Source organism: Chiloscyllium plagiosum, chromosome 11, assembly GCF_004010195.1.
Source record: "Chiloscyllium plagiosum isolate BGI_BamShark_2017 chromosome 11, ASM401019v2, whole genome shotgun sequence".
Taxonomy (NCBI): domain Eukaryota; kingdom Metazoa; phylum Chordata; class Chondrichthyes; order Orectolobiformes; family Hemiscylliidae; genus Chiloscyllium; species Chiloscyllium plagiosum.
Genome location: NC_057720.1, coordinates 19,633,278 through 19,646,140, shown reverse-complemented (window position 1 = coordinate 19,646,140; position 12,863 = coordinate 19,633,278). Strand labels below are relative to the sequence as shown.

The 12,863-nt window shown below is 42.5% G+C and overlaps 1 protein-coding gene across 2 annotated transcripts in view; it reads right to left on the bottom strand.

Moving 5' to 3' along the window:
- Window positions 1–12,863, bottom strand: part of LOC122554191 (very-long-chain enoyl-CoA reductase-like) — a 93,815-nt gene that overhangs the window by 66,079 nt on the left and 14,873 nt on the right. The window contains exon 1 of one of the 2 annotated variants that reach the window (XM_043698839.1): window positions 8,575–8,598. The exons of the other annotated variant lie outside the window; for it this stretch is intronic. The gene's annotated coding sequence lies outside the window, so the exon portion shown is untranslated. Of the gene's footprint in view, window positions 1–8,574; window positions 8,599–12,863 lie in introns of those variants that run through there. 2 annotated transcript variants of the gene reach the window in all.

Here is a 12,863-nt window from a genome sequence, read left to right as displayed (position 1 = left end):
TCCAAAGTTCCAAAACAACGCAACAGCATATAAAACAGTAATTGCTGCTCCTGGAATTCGAGGAAATCACCTCCAGCACCTAAAATACCTCAATAAAGGAGCAACTGGTACAGCCAGAAATTTTTCTTGTCCTCCATCTTGGATTACCCAGAATCCCCCTCGAGTGGTGCTGGAAAAGCACAGCAGGTCAGGCAGCATCTGAGGAACAGGAAAACGTCAATTTCCTTACCGGCAGTGCTTTTCCAGCACCACTCTAATCTTGATTCACAGGTTTCATCCAACCCTCACACATTTATGTTTACCACTGCTGTAAACCTCACACCTGTACATCACAGTTCCACTCTGACAGGCCCATCAGAAGTACAGACACACTTGCTGCCCTTTTGCTGAATATGAATAAGGATTAATAGATGGCAGTAACAGTAACAGCAAAACAGCAGGGAACTGACAAGGTTCCATGTGCTGCCTCTCACACAGGAAATGGCACAGACCCCCATAATTGGAGAAGTTGTCACTTTTCACCTGAACTCTCTCCGTCCATCACACTAACCAAGATGGTGTCATCCAAAGTTTGTCCCTCCTCGAAGACCACCAGCAGTTTCTCCCATTGAAAGTCTGCAGCTTTCCACCAATGGTGCTACACTCACAGGAATTGCACTGCACTGGAGCACTGAGACAGCCAATGGCATGAAGGAGATGAACAAAAGTGAGTTCTGAGTTCTGTTTTTATTAACTGTTGTGGAAGATGTTGGTTTGGAATTATTGCCTTTATTTCAGGATTTTCAAGGAGGCACAGTGATTGTCGGTAACAAAAGGATGGTAAGGTGAGGAATTTGGTGCAATGGGAACATTCAGGGGAACCAGAATCTGATATATTTACAGGCTGTGAATGTGCTGGCTTCTTCCTCCTCCTAAAGCTGCTGGTAAAATCCTGGATCCTAGTCCTGTACTCTCCCGATGACAAAACATAACATATTGCCAGGTTCGTTTTTTGTACAATCCCTACAGTATGAAAGCAAGCCATTCAGCCCATCAAGTCTGCACCAACCCTCTGAAGACCATCCCACCACTGTCCCCAGCCTGGCCCTGAACGCTGCATTTCCCATGGCTAACCTACTGAGCTTACACATCCCTGGACACTATGGGCAATTTAGCATGGCCAGTTCACCTTGGACACACACTCCAGCGAGGTCCATTAGCCAGGTATAGAATAGGTAAGCATATAATCAAGCAACCCCCCACTGATTTGATACGGTGGCCATGAATAACTGGCTGTTGCATCAATATCACTGCCCAGAATAAGCAGGCAGTTTGCAACATATTCTGGCTGGGAGTATGCACCAGCTGCATGTTGAATGAGTGGTCTCCCTTGTGGCTCCAGTATATTTTCCTATTGAGACATGGAGCTCATAAAGCCATGTGTGCGTGCATTAGATGGCTTTTTGCATCATTGGGAAGCCTAGTATCAAGGCAAAATGCAGGATTCTCATGCATCTCTGTTTAGAAAGAAGACAATGCAGTTCCTGCTCCTGTGATACCCAGAACTCCTTAACTCCCAAGTCCAGATGCAAGGCTATCTACACTATGTGGCAATGCCATCTATTCTAGCTGACATAGGAATGGTGGGCCAGGACCATTTTTCCAGCCACTGGCAGTGCCATCCTTGCCCTGCTCTGGGTTGCTAGTGAAATGTTAATGCTGCAACACACTGGTGGTTGCCTTAAGGGTTGAGTTTGAAGAAGTCTCAATAATGAGAAGAAGCAATATGGTGGATGGAAAGACATTTTTGTCCATTGGTAGAGACGTCAATAACCAAAGGAGTGTAGATTTAAGGGGAGAGATAGAAGCTTAAGACGAAAGTTGAGATTTTTCCATTCAGAGTTTGGAACTTAATGCTTGAAAGAGTACTTTATTCGGAAACTCTTAAGCAGCACTTGAAACTTTTAAGCAGCAATTGATGTAACCTGCATTGCCATAGTTTCCAGGGCTATGGGCCAAAAGCTGGAAAATAGAATTGGTGTAGTCAGATCTTTGTTGACCAGAGTGGACATGATAGACCGAATGGTCTCTTCCTGTGCCGTAAATGTCTATAAGCCCAAGTGCTCTGAGGACCTATCTTGGTCTGCTGCAGAAAACCTTTTCTCCCTTCCCTTCCTCTCTCTATAAACAGCTTGTCTCCTCTGCTACATCCGCTCCATCTCCCACTGAAGCTGCAGCCCATGGGGAACTGCAGCTATTATTCCCATGGCTGGGAGCACGTGTTGTGTTTTGGGGCCTTTCAGAAGCACAGTGCTCCTTCTGAACATCCAGTTCCACTCTCTCTAGACTGAAAGAACATCCCTCAGCAGTACTTCAGCTAACTCTGCAACAGCAAGCAGATAGTCAAAAGCACTTCACATTTATGGTGATGACTTTAGACTGTGGTGGTTAAGGGGTGGTCCCTCATGCTTCTCCTATATAGGGAAGGAGAAGTTAACAGGGGAGGTGAGGTTCAATATGGCAGCTTGGGTGCCAAAAATCAACATTTCACACTGACTGACATCAAGAGCTGTCCATCCTTTATACTTCCAAGACAAGCACACATAGGTGATTATAACCTGCCACAGTGAAGTGTGGCACTCACACAATTTTTTACATTTGACTGGTTTCCCATGGTGCCAAAAACATTGGCACTATGGAGCTGAACTTTGCTGGTGTCTGCAGAAATACTGCATGAGTGGCTGAAACCTATTGAAAAAATATACATAGCTCCACTGATTAGATGGAGAACAAGCACATTTGCTAAGTGTAACACAAGAAACCACAGGTTTCCATTGAATAAATCCAATACAGACTCATGGAGCCAACCACACACACACTCAATACCGCAGCTGCATTAGTACAGTAAGTGAGTACACTGGCCCCCAGAATCATCAAATCATGACCTTTTAAAACAACTGCTGTGGTATTTTGCGCTACTGCGCCTCCCCCATCCCAGCTGCTCGTGTTGTTTACATATCGTAAAGCTATATCCCAGCCTTCGTCATATGGTGTGCTTCATTTTCACAAGTTCATTAACTCTTAGACGCTCCTAGAAAGTTTAAGGAAATTCCCATCTCCTGGGATGACTCATTTATCAGCTTGCCCACGGTCATTAAGAACATCAACAAATCTAGGGTAATCAAACTAAATCAAGAATTAAATATTTAAGACAATTTTTCACATCTGTTCACCCCATCATTCAATATTGTTGCTTTTTATTCTCCAGCCTTTCCTTATTTCAGCAGGTCAGTTGTAATGTTATCACTTTTGAAGGTGAAGGTGGTGGGTTCAGCCAATACCTTAGTGCAGGACTATTTGAAAAAAGAGAGAAGATCTCCCAGTGGCCTGGCCAATATTTATCCTTCATCACCAACACAGATGAAAGGTCGTTAACTCTGTTTCGCTCTCCAAAGATTCTTCCTGATCTGCTGAGAATTGCTAGCATCGATTTCAATCATTAAGGCGGACTGACTAACTGGTCATTACCACATTGATGATTGAGGGACTTTGCTGTTTACAAACTGATTCCCACAATTCCTAGGGGCAGCACGATGGCACAGTGGTTAGCACTGCTGCCTCACAGCATCAGGGCCTCGGGTTTGATTCCAGCCTCAGGCGACTGTCTGTGTGGAGTTTGCACATTCTCCCCATGTCTGCATGGGTTTCCTCCGGGTGCTCCAGTTTCCTCCCACTGTCAAAAGATGTGCAAATTAGTTGAATTGGCCATGCTAAATTGCCCATAGTGTTAGGTGCATTAGTCAGAGGGAAGTGGGTCTGAGTGGGTTACTCTTCATAGGGTCAGTGTGGTATGGACTTGTTGGGCCAAATGTCCTGTTTCCATACTGTAGGGAATCTAATCTTAACAAAAATCTAATCTACATTGCAGCTCTAACTCTAATTCAATGGTTGAAACATGCTTTGAAATGGTGTGAAAAGCACAATAGAAATTAAAGTCTTTCATGTCTATGATTTTTTTAGAGAAGATGGCTTTAAAGTATACTAAGCTGAAAATAAAGGCATGGAGCACCTTGCCTTCTCTGCTTCGTGCATTCTATTGCAATCTATGTTTTAAGGGCTGAAAGACAAAGCATGAGAAAAGGGCAAGGCAAGGCAGACATCTAAGTAGGTGTAAAGTGAGTGTGCAAGAAGAGAGCAAATGAGAAGTCCTGAGTCGCACCCAAATCCAACCTGAGATGAGTACCTGGTGTTGTTTACAGAGTATCCTAGCAGCAACACTGCAAGAAAATGTGCTAGTGTACTCCAGAGTGGATTGGGGATGTGCCATTAGCGATGTGGCAGCAAAGTAGCTCTGTGGTTAGCACTGCTGCCTCACAGTGCCAGGGACCCAAGTTCAAATCCAATCTTGGGTCACTGTCTGTGGGGTGTTCTGTGTGTCTGCATAGGCTTCCTCTGGTTTCCTCCCACACTCCAAAGATGTGCAGGTTAGGGTGGATTGGCCATGCTAAATTGCCCATTGTGCAGGAATGTGCAGGCTAGGTAGATTAGCCAAGGGAAATGCAGGGTTACAGGAATAAGGTTGGGGGATGGGTCTGGGTGGATTGCTCTTTAGAGGAGTCAATGGACCGAACAGTCTGCTTCCACGCTATAGCGATTCTATGGAGATAGTGAGGCTGGTACTATAAGATGCCAATATCCATTTGTGGGGTACATGGGCAGTTGCTGCGCATGGAGGATGCCCTGAGATATTGTGATTGCTGTTCAAAATGGAGATCCAAATGAGCAAGCAATAAGCTGGAATCACCAAGTACACCAGCTCAGACTTTCAAGTCAGGAATTGTCACCATGTAGTTTCTATCTGGTGAAAGGAAAAATGGGAATCTACCCATTAAAGAGGCTACATTCAGTAATAATGATTTGGAGATGCCGGTGTTGGATTGGGGTGTACAAAGTTAAAAATCACACAACACCAAGTTATAGTCCAACTAGCTTTCCACCTGGTGAAGGAGCAACGCTCCGAAAGCTAGTGTGCTTCCAATTAAACCTGTTGGACTATAACCTGGTGTTGTGTGATTTTTAACTTCAGTAATAATGGAATACTAATATATGTAATGGATATAATTAGCCCCCTCTTCACATATTAGTGAGATTCTTGTCTTGTTTTTTCTTGATGTTGAGAATTTCATTTCTCTCCATCTCAACCTAATATCTCACTGACTCATCAATACTCATGACGCACAAGGGCTGGGAAGTTCAGCCCAAAAATTCTAAAGCTAGCACTGATCAGTAATCGACAACAATGTATTGTAGTTGGTGGTGCCATGCAACTTAGTAAAGTGTTTCATAACAGCATTACCAAATAGCATTTGACTCCAAACCACCCAAGGAGACGCTAGTGCAGGCGACTAAACTTGTGGCCAAAGGGGTGGTTTTAAGGAGCAACTTAAAAGGAGGACAAAATAAAGTGATTGAGAGGCTAAAGTGAGATAACACCTTAATTTAGCACCTAGACACTAGCAACAGCAACTGCCATTGGTATAGCACCTTTAATATAGTAAAAAGTTCTAATACACTCGACAGGAGTGGTTAATGAACACAAGAATTAGAAGCAGGGAGAGGCTATTCAGCACCATCAGAGTGCTCCATTATTTAATGAGATCATGGCTGACTGTGGCCTCAACTCCACTTTCACGTCTTCCCTCCATAACCCTCAACTCCCTTGTTATCAAACAAAATGTGACATGAGCCACATAAAGATGTTATAGTTCTGCTGATAGTGCCCAGGCGGCTGAAGCAGTGGTGGTGTGAAAAATATTGCAATATACAAAGGGCCAGAATTGGAAGGTGCAGAGATCTTGGAAGATTGTACAGCCAGAGAATTTTTCTGATGTAGCAAGGAACAAGGCAAGAGTGGGATTGAAAAAGAAGAATTTATGGAATTTTAAGTTGAGGTTTTGCTGGATTTGTTGTCCAGTGCAGGTCAGTGATCTTAGGGTAATGGGACATGAAAACACAAGTCGTGCTTGGAGCAACAGAGTTAATGTTTATAGTATGAATAGTGTCATCTGTACCATATAGAGTGCTTCTCATATACTATATTACAGCAAATCATCTTAGTTAAATAAAACTGTTTCTGTTAAAGAGACAGGGTCAACATTTTGAGTTGCCTTCAAGCGATGCTGTAAGTGGTGTAACTTTTCACATGTGACAATAAAACTAATTCAATTCATGCAAATTCAGATCCAATAACTGCTTGGTTACTGTATATAACAAAAATTAGAAATCAGTCATCTGTTAAAAGCCCAGTTTAATACTTCATTCACTGAAAGGTAACATTTTCAAGGAGTTTTAAAATGAGACTAAACTGTTGTAAGAGTGGAATTTCTCAATTCAATAAAGAGTCTGGAATTTAAGTCTCATGAGAACCATGAAACCATTGTAAATTGTCAGGAAAAACCCATCTGGTTCACTAACGTTTTTCAGGGAGGTAAATCTGCCATGCTTACCCGGGGTCTGGCCTACGTATGACTGCAGATCCATAGCAGAGTGGTTGGCTCTCAACTGCCCTCTGGATAATTAGGGATGGGCAATAAACACTGGCCTAGCCAGAGACGCCCACATCCCATGAATGAATAAAATAAAAATCAGTTGATTTCTACTGATTGCAGAGTGGTGAAGGGATGGGGTCCCTCAATAGCACAGTCTCTAGATAAATGTGGAATGACTGCAACTCCTGAACATCCATGTTACTCTGCACATGTGCAGCCTTTGGAAGTTGCTGTCAGCTTCAATGAATGAATGACAGCATATACTGTGAGTTTTGCCATCGTTACCACTATAAAATCTGGGCCTGCAATTTTATTTGAGATGGTGAAAGTCTTAACTGAAACTAAAATCTAACCTGTTATATATTTGGAATTCATTTTCCTTATTTTCTGTTTACTCTCCCAATGGAGGCCCTCGCTAACATCCCAGATCTCAGTCAATGTTTCTGCTAACTTGCCTTAGAAATTTTTATCCCAACTTTTATTTTTTTCCTATGTCTTCAACTTTAGACTCTTGTCTTTCGGAGGTGCCAGAATAACTTTACACCAAAACTTGCTTTATGTATTAACAGATAAACAAATTCACTTTATAGTAATAAAGCAAGCAAACACAAGAAGCACTACAATATGGACATTTACAGAGGTTAAGTTCAACAAGTTTGATTGTAATGAAAACAATGGATCATTTACATCTGTTGTCATACAGTCATAGAGTCATAGAGATGTACAGCATGGAAACAGACCCTAAACACTTTGTCTATTTATCCTATCCATGCCCCTCATAATTTTATAAACCTCTATAAGGACACCCTTCAGTCTCTGATGCTCCAATGATAACAGCCCTAGCCTACTCAACCTCTCCCTATGGCTCAAATCCTCCAACCCTGGCAACATCCTTGTAAATCTTTTCTGAACCCCTTCAAGTTTCACAACATCTTTCTGATAGGAAGGAAACCAGAATTGCATACAATATTCCAAAAGTGGCCTAACCAATGTCCTGTATAACCACAACATGATCTCCCAACTCTTGTACTCAATACTCTAACCGATAAAGGAAAGCATACCAAACGCCGCCTTCACTATCCTATCTACCTGCAACTCCACTTTCAAGGAGCTATGAACCCGCACTCCAAGGTCTCTTTGTTCAGCAACACTCCCTAGGACCTTACCATTAAGTGTATAAGTCCTGCTAAGATTTGTTTTCCAAAAAGGTAGCATCTCGCATTTATCTAAGTTAAAATCCATCTGCCACTGTTGTCATTAATTTTCAGACAGTGGCTTTCACCTTCACCCAATGACAGCACAAGCCTTGTCCAACGCTCTTCCTTCAAGCTTTCTGACGGATACAAGTTACTTTGAAGGTGCTAATGAGCAAAAGACTGACTGATGAATACTTCTAAGCTACCAGGTGGATTTAAATAACCGTCTATTCAAGTCAAAAAAGAACTGCCAATCAATTACATACCTCGACAAATTACCCTGTAATTGCAAATTACAAAATGTACAAATTTTTCCTCTCCACTAAACACTGATAGTTTTTGGAGAAACAGGTAATTATTGCAATAGAATACCAGAGGCAATTTTCTCAGTGTAGTGGGGAGTGGGTTTTTAAAGCCTTTATGCTAACAACAATGAAGGAATTTAATGAAACACTAAATCTCAGGTAGATTCTGGTATTTTTAATATAAATTAATATACAGTGACTGCAACATCCCAGAATCTTAACTTCCATCAGAAATTCTGTTGTAATCCTTCATTCCAACAAAAAAAGCCCTCAGAATAAAGTGATCAGAGATTGTTACAGCTAACGACCAATTCTATAATCAACACAGACATCAAAGCACAGCAACCATTTACATCTACAGAAATAATCTAGCCATTAATTATGATATCGAGTATCAGTTGAGTTGGAGTCAGCTACAATCTGTAATTTAATCTCTGGTTTCAAATGCTTTTCGCAAAGTACAAGCCTGGCTCGTCTGTTTATGTAATCTTTCAATACTTTGATCATTTTTAAGCCATGTAATGCATTAAAACTACAGATACTTACTTTTCTTGGTAAGGTACGATTGGACTAAATTCTACAATGACAAGAAGCTAAGATTTCCTTTTGTGTGCTAATTATAGAAACACCATTGATGTGTTTATAAGGAAAAGACTATTCATTTTGCTATAAATAGCAAACAAAGAAAATTGTCTCCCCTCTGTGTGATCATTAGTTTGTACATGATAACAACCCAATGAAATGTTATGAACACAAGGTAAAAGTCAGAGTCAAATTTAGGTATTTTCTGAGGTAAAAAAATCAAACCATGAATTTTGTTTTGTGTGGCTAGAAATTTTGCTGCAGTCGTAGGCATTTCACCCGAAGAGCACTCCCCGTTCCAATGGGGAGATTGAAGGAGCATGGGACTTTGGTCCTTGGACTGTATTGTGCACAAACATATGTGGGTTTCTAATGCTGTGTCTTCCTCATAACAATCTCCAGGTAAGTGATTCAGTCATATCATAGGGTTGAGGAGGATGAAGGGCTACATCTCAGCGTGAGATTAGAGGTGGGGAAATAATGTCATGGGTGGCTGCAATGTTATCATGAATGGGGAGAGAATCTTGGGGTGTGATTAGATGGGGCAGGGTAAGGTTAGGAGTTGGGACCAGGTCTAGGGAGAAATTGCTGGAAAATCGATGTTTTGGGCAAAAGCTCCTCGGATGCTGCCTTACCTCGGATGCTTTTCCAGCACCACACTCTTGACTCCAATCTCCAGCATCTGCAGTACTCACTTTTACCTAAGGTGAGATTGGACAGGAGTTGCCTGGAAGTCACTGTCAGGACTGAGGTCAAAGATCTCACAATTAGGACTAGTGATGATTAAATGCATGCTAACTTGCTTCTCACTCCATGCTGCCTAGTGTTGGTGTTGTAGGGAACAGTAGTGTCCATACAGTCTACTTCAGATGTAAGACGAAGTTAAAGGGTACAAAACTAGACATGTTAACTGCCTACTGTCTGTTTCTGACAGGGGTACAGGACACTTCTGTTTGGCCTTTACCAAAATGGTGTCTTGTGCATCCTGCACCAGAATATGCACCCAGTGAAGACATCATTTTGGTCACCACTGAGTCAGGTTTTGAATCCATGAAATAAGAACAGAAATTGCTGCAAATACTCAATTATCAGTATGTACTTGAAAATCAGAGACATATTCATGTAGCCCTTTGTCAGAATCAAATATGTCCTGAACAAAAGAGTGATAAGACAAGGCAAGAATTCTCCAAGAAACAAAAAATGTCTATTTATAATAAGCTGCATTTACTGGGAATGCCGCCACTTGGTGGTGGAGTGCTCAGTCATGTGTAGTCAATGTCCCTTTCCTGCAAAGCAACAAAATGAGAGCTGCCAGGAACCTCATCTGTGTTTTCAGTTTAAGGTTAACATTATCTTCTCAAGTCTGCATCCGGGTCTGTGTTTCCAGGGCCACCCAGAACAACTGATCCCTGTGCCCATCCAACTGGGCCACCCACAGTGGCTCCGGTCAAATGGTATCGAAACAGACCGTTTGGTCCAATCCACGGGTGGCATGCTGGCTCAGTGGTTAGCACTGCTGCCTCATAGCGCCAGGATCCCAGGTTGGATTCCAGCCTCGGGCAACTGTCTGTGTGGGTTTCCTCTGGGTGCTTCGGTTTCCTCTCACAATCCAAAGCTGTGCAGGTCAGGTAAATTGGCCATGCTGAATTGCACATAGTGTTAGGTGCAATAGTCAAAGGGAAATGGATCTAGGTGGATTACTCTTCGGAGGGTTGGTGTGGACTGTCTGGGCCGAAGGGTCTGTTTCCACACTGTAGGGAATCTAGTCCGTGCTGACCAGACATTCCAATCTGACCCAATTTGTTAGCATTTGGTCCATGTCCCTCTAAACACTTCCTATTCGTATACCCAGCCAGATGCCTTTTAAATGTGGTAATTGTACCAGCCTCCACCACTTCCTCTGGCAGCTCATGCCATACGCACACCACCTTTGCATGAAAAAGTCACATCTCAGATCTTTTTTAAATATTTCACCTCTTACCTTAAACCTACGCCCTCTAGTTTTGGACTCCCTAACCCTGGGAAAAAGACCTTGGCTACTCTCCCTATCCATGCCCCTCATGACTTTATAAAACTCTATTAGGTCACCCCTTAGCCCCCAGTGCTCCAAGGAATACATCCCCAGCCTATTCAGTCTCTCCCTATAGCTCAACCCCTTCAGTCCGTGCAGTATCCTTGTCAGTCTTTTCTGTACCCTCTCAAGTTTAACAACATCCATCCCATAGAAGGATGATTAGAATTGTGCGCAGTATTCCAAAATTGGCCTCACCAGTATCCTGTACAGCCACAACATGACATCCCAACTTCTATGTGACAAACAAGTGACTGTCCATCGCCAGCACTTGCACTGTGCCAGCACACATTTCCTCTACCATGGCCAATGATAGAGGTGGTGGACAGCTGATCAGCTGGGGAAGGCAAGTTCCACTTGTCCCCCAGCCTATCTGACACTTCCAGTTTACCTGACACCCTCCAACACCCCCATTCTCCTCAGATCCCTCTTCCACCTCCATTCCCCCATCCCACTCACAGCCCCCAGTCCCCATGCTCACTTCCCATGAATAATAGAAACACCCAGTCTTATTTCACTTAGAGGTGACTAACTTTAGTTAGTACTAATAGCAGAAATGGTAGTCAGATTCCTGTTGCTGTAGATTGCCTTCATATTAATGAGCTTTGAGAAGATTTGTAGCTCAGGTTGAGGTTCTGAATGTAGGTTTGCTTGCTGAGCTGAAAGGTTCGTTTTCAGAAGTTTTGTCACCATACAAGGTAACATCATCAGTGAGCCTCTGGATGAAGCACTGGTGGTATGGCCCGCTTTTTATTTATGTGTTTAGGGTTCCTTGGGCTGGTGACATCATTTCCTGTGTGATGTCATTTCCAGTGGTGACCCCATTTCCTATTATTTTTCTAGTTCTACAGGAGCTACGAAGAGCAGAGAAAAATCACATACAGTGTATTCAAAAAGAACGGGTACCCAATGAACATATCCACCGATGTCTCTGCAACAAACCCAGACAGGCAGACAAAACATATCCTGAAATCCTAGCCACTCTCCCCTATAGCAAAGACATCTCGGAAATGACTGCTGGACTACTCAGACCTCTTGGCATCATAGTAGCCCACAAACCCACCAACACACTAAAACAGCAGCTAATGAACTTGAAAGACCCTATTCAGACAACGAGCAAAACTAATGTCATCTACAAAATTTCTTGCAAGAACTGTAACAAACACCACATTGGATAAACAGGCAGAAAAGTAGCCACCAGGATACATGAACATCAACTAGCCACAAAAAGAGATGACCCACTCTTACTAGTATCCTTACATACGGATGAGGAAGGACACCACTTTGACTGAGACAACACATCCATCCTAGTATAAGCCAAACAGAAACACATGCAAGAATTCCTAGAAGCATGGCATTCCAACTGGAACTCTATCAACAAACACAATGACTTGGATCCCATTTACCATCCCCTGAGAAAAAGAATAGGAAATGACAATAGCCTAGGAAATAGTATCACCAACTCAAGGAAACCTAAACATGTAAATAGAAAGCAGGCCATACCACCAGTGCTTCACCTGGAGCCTCATTGATGATGTTGCCTAGGAAGGTGACAAAATGTTTGAAAACAAACGTTCCAGCTCAGCGAGCAAACCTACATCCATTGTCTTCATATAATATATCGAACTTCTATCCTTGAATTAGTCTTCTCGGAGGTCTGTTCCTTTCAAGAGGATTCTGGGTAATCCAAGATGGAGGACGGGAAAAATTTCTGGCTGTAACAGCTGCTCCTTTTTTTGAGGTATTTTAGGTGCTGGAGGTGATTTCCTTGAATTCCAGGAGCAGCAATTACTGTTTTATATGCTGTTGCATTGTTTTGGAACTTTGGGGAAAAAAAGTCAAAACAACAGCAGTTTTAAAAGGGAGAACAACAGACAAAGGAAGCACATGGTGAGGACAGTGCAGGAGAGATAGAGATAGAGAGAGAACCTGCACAGTTTCTGCCTTTGCTGTTTTGAATTTATGTATCGCTGAACACCGGAGTGTGCCTGGGAAAATTAACAAACAGTGAAATTCACAACTAATCTTGGAGGAACTGTTTGGGCGAAGTTCACAACACAGAATCAGATAAGTTAATTGTTGTTTTAAGTGTGTCCAACAGAAAGGCTGCAGTAGTGATTAGAGTGGGTTCTTTCTTGATTATATGTTTTTGGAGATATGTCTCTTGATTAAACTTAAAATA